The sequence below is a fragment of the Dendronephthya gigantea genome, unplaced genomic scaffold (genome assembly GCF_004324835.1).
Source record: "Dendronephthya gigantea isolate DGI-Jeju-01 unplaced genomic scaffold, DenGig_1.0 000039F, whole genome shotgun sequence".
NCBI classification, from domain to species: domain Eukaryota; kingdom Metazoa; phylum Cnidaria; class Anthozoa; order Malacalcyonacea; family Nephtheidae; genus Dendronephthya; species Dendronephthya gigantea.
The window spans coordinates 952,163-956,014 of record NW_021163049.1 but is presented as its reverse complement, the minus strand read 5'-3'; the positions used below and the strand labels follow the sequence as shown (position 1 = coordinate 956,014).

Genomic DNA, 3,852 nt, shown 5'->3' with positions numbered 1-3,852 from the left:
CTATAACAGTTTCACTTCCTTCAATAAACCATGCATCTTAAACACAGCATTTTAGAATATTGTGAAATTCTGTGTTTCAGAGAGGATATGAAATTATAATTTTTTTACTTAAAAGTAATTTAAGCGAGTAGAATATACATTTCAGCCATGGTATTGATATAATGTAGTGTGTAGTCCGTCATAACGATTGTCATAACACAAGCTTGTTTTATTGTGATGAAAAAGTATATGCAGATGTATGTACGTCATTTAGCTAGCGTGCATATTTTTTGGATTTGAGAGCTATTGTGTACAACAGTGTTGTGGCCCACCGGTGTTTATACAAAAATATATAAATCTAGTGCAGATGTCTGAAACGTGTATGTATAATTATTGTTCAATATTTATATTGCTTGAAGCAAGTTATTTCCAATCCCACTGAGTTGATTCTAGAAATCTTATATAATTAATTACAAATTTAGTCATCACAAATTTAGTCATGGCATCACAAGTAAAAAAAAATTAAAAGGCAAGAATACTAGAAGAGGTTGACCCAATAACCAGACATGCAAAGTCATAATCTCTTTTATCTTTATTTTGATTTTACTAAACATATATCAAGCCTGTTAGAATTAAAGAAAGAAGCTACGGATATGTGGATATTTAATTAATAAAACATTCATGAAACTGGGTGCTAATGCTTAAAGTGTATATGAAATGAAAATTTCAATATCGGTTTTTTTGCATTTTCTAAAAATTTCGTCATTTTCGATCATAAGTATACCAACTTTCTCGAAAAATTCGAACTAGAAGTTTGTGAACTTTAAGATTAAAGTTCGATTTTGAGACTATTTACTGGGAAAGACTGGTATCTAGAATTTTGGCCCTTGTGACGTATGCAGTGTGACCAAGTGTGACACGTCGACCTGTTTTAGTATAGCAAAATAACAAAAATCACGCAATCACGTAAATCTTTTATAATATTGACTCTATACATTGTGCGTAAAAAATGCCTGATAACGAAAGTTTCAAGTCACAGACGGAGACAGAAGGGTCATCAGATAATGAGGACATCGCTGAGCAATCGTCTGTTGTTCAGCCTTACCAATTTGAGCCACTGGCAGATAGTGAATATGAGGAAGACGAAACGGAAGGGAGATTTACCTGTTAACTCATGGTAAGTAATTTCATGAAAGTAATATTATTTTAGGCTGTTTAACCACAACCTTTTCCTTTTATTCGTCTGTATATTTAAGGTGCACATGAGGACATTGTAGAGTAGAGTTGTTACAGGACGCCAGAGAATATCGTTGTTGCAAAGAAATTCTCGAGTGCATGGGCAAGTTTACAAATGAGGGCAAGGACGCAGCATGCATAACACAACATTTGGACTATGCTGTGGTCACACACCGGACAGTGTTAGAGACTGCAGGAGCTTTTCTCTCCGACAAGTCGGGGAAAAAATATCATAAGCCAACAAGCAGGACACAAGATTGGCAAAATGAGTATGTAGATATTTGTACAACATTGCTATTTATGTTCTCATGTGTACAAATTAGTACTAATAGGTCGAAATAAAGAGTCTTTTAACGATTTCGGCTATACACAACAAAAGTATGTAACGCACACGTGAAATTAACGACTCATTGCTTGATTATTTAGGTATTTACTAGCGGTGGCATATAGATGGGTGGTCAGATGGATATTTGGCATGCTGGGGTGGGACAATTCTAGACCGCTTCCAGCCTGCCTGTATCATGAAATAAGGAAAAGATTTTCATCTTCAAGTATCACCGGATACAAAAAATCGATGCAGAGAACTTAATGTAAACGCAGAGAACTTGATGTTTTGAAAAGGGAAAATAATTGTCTGCACTTTGAGTTTTCTAAATGTGATATTAGTAAACTCCCATAATAGATACGGGGGCACACATTAAAAGGTAAAGTACAGTGAATTTATTACTTTAATTTCTCATTATCAGGTATGTTATATTATACAATATGCCAATATGAATGTATATATTCTTTATTTACTAACTATTTTGTTGTTGACCAGCTGTATTTGATTCACATATGCTTTTTTGATGCCCTTTCATTGGTTGTCCACATTTTCTGCAACAAGGTGCCTTGCGGTTTTGCTTGCTAGCAGATTTTGACATTTCTTTCTGTTGGTCTTGGTGTTGAATATCACCTAAACAAATCAAAAATACAGGATACTATAAAGTACAAGATACTATAAAGCTTACATGTACACAATTATGTGATAAAAGCAAACCAAGTACTAACCTGAAGGAAACAACTCAGTTAGTTTTCTTTTCCTTTGTGTTTGATTTCTGATAGCTTCCTCCTTACTCCTGCGCTGAGAAAACTGGCTGGTCAGTGAACCAGGTTCCTTAGCTTTGTATGTTTCATACGTCTTTTTTAAATCTTCCTTGTTGCATTTGTACAGAAGTTCATGACACATTTCATCTATATAACCTTGAGGAGATGTTATAATAACAACATTAGTATTAATTTATGGATTCATACCATTTTACACATTTATTTATACATACTATATGATGCTGGAACAGAAATTTCCCTGACCATTTCTTCACCCAATTTATATTTTGGGTAGGTGACCCTTATATATGGAATGCCTTTCTTGGACATCTTTGTCACCCTATGGGTATTTTCATTGAAGTGTAAACATGCTAGAATGTGCCTAGGTGTAAAAAAATTCACATAAGTTCCAATATTACTATTATTGTATACAGTCTGCTCATAAGTAATTACTTTAAGCACAGATTGTGTACTAACCTGCAGTATGTCCCTAACCAAGAAAAGTGAATCATTTTAGGATGCCAATGGTTTAACACAGAATGAAAACCCTCTAAAGAGCTAGTTTGGACAACAGGTGAAAGCTTTTTGATATCTTTGACTAAGGTTTTCTTTGTCAGAATATTTTTGAGCTTCTGGTATGGTTTCGATCCTATGAAAGATAAAAAACAATGAGATGTTGAAAATCACCTTTTCACATGCAATCTAGGCATGTGCCATTTCTACCACGTACCAATTTTAATCCACTTCTTAGTTTCGGTAATTTCAACATTTGTCATACAATGCATTTGCATGTCCTTCATGCTCATTGTTGACATGCCTCATGAAAGACAACCACTTTGCTTCTATAAGGGAAGCAAAACCAGGCTTGGTTGATACAGCATACCAATATATGTGGTTTCCAATGGATTTCGCCCATTCTTTTAGTATCTTGCAGCCTTTCTCTTTGCTTGCCTTTCGTACTTTCTTCACAGTTGACTTCGCCTGGTGCCAAATATCATAGTAGTGTGTGGTATCCTTTTGTGTGGATCGAATCCATTTTCAAATACCGCGGTGACGATCAGACACGAATGTATTAATTCGAAGCTCCTCCTTGACTATTATCGCGACAAATGAACGCTTGGCACCTTCCAACTCTATTTTATTACTACTCCCAACCTCATTGGCCTGTAAGAATAAGGTAATACAGTAGTAGAACGGGTGCACCCCTTAAACCATTTCTAGACTTCGCCTGGTGCGCAGCGGTAAAAATATGCCTACGAAATTAAAATACCTGAAGTAGTTCGAAGTGTACAAGTTTTGTCAGGTTACAACTCAACATTGTATAACACCCATACTTTGCGCTGTGTCCCATGCTATCGAATCTACCATCTCCAGCCCAAACGCTATCTTTTATACCCTTCAGTTTACCGATTAATACAGCCCGAGATTTCTCCCAGTATTGCAGTATTAATGGAAACAAAAATTTCTTCTGATGGTAGAAAAAAGTCCTAGCACAGTACATTTTTTAAGGCCCATATGCCTAAATAACAGCAGAGCCTTACTAATTGAGGA

General features: G+C 35.5%; 1 pseudogene; it reads right to left on the bottom strand.

Moving 5' to 3' along the window:
• Positions 1-1,964: 1,964 nt before the first annotated feature.
• Positions 1,965-3,619, bottom strand: LOC114526545 (annotated as a pseudogene).
• Between the last annotated feature and the right edge of the window lie 233 nt (positions 3,620-3,852).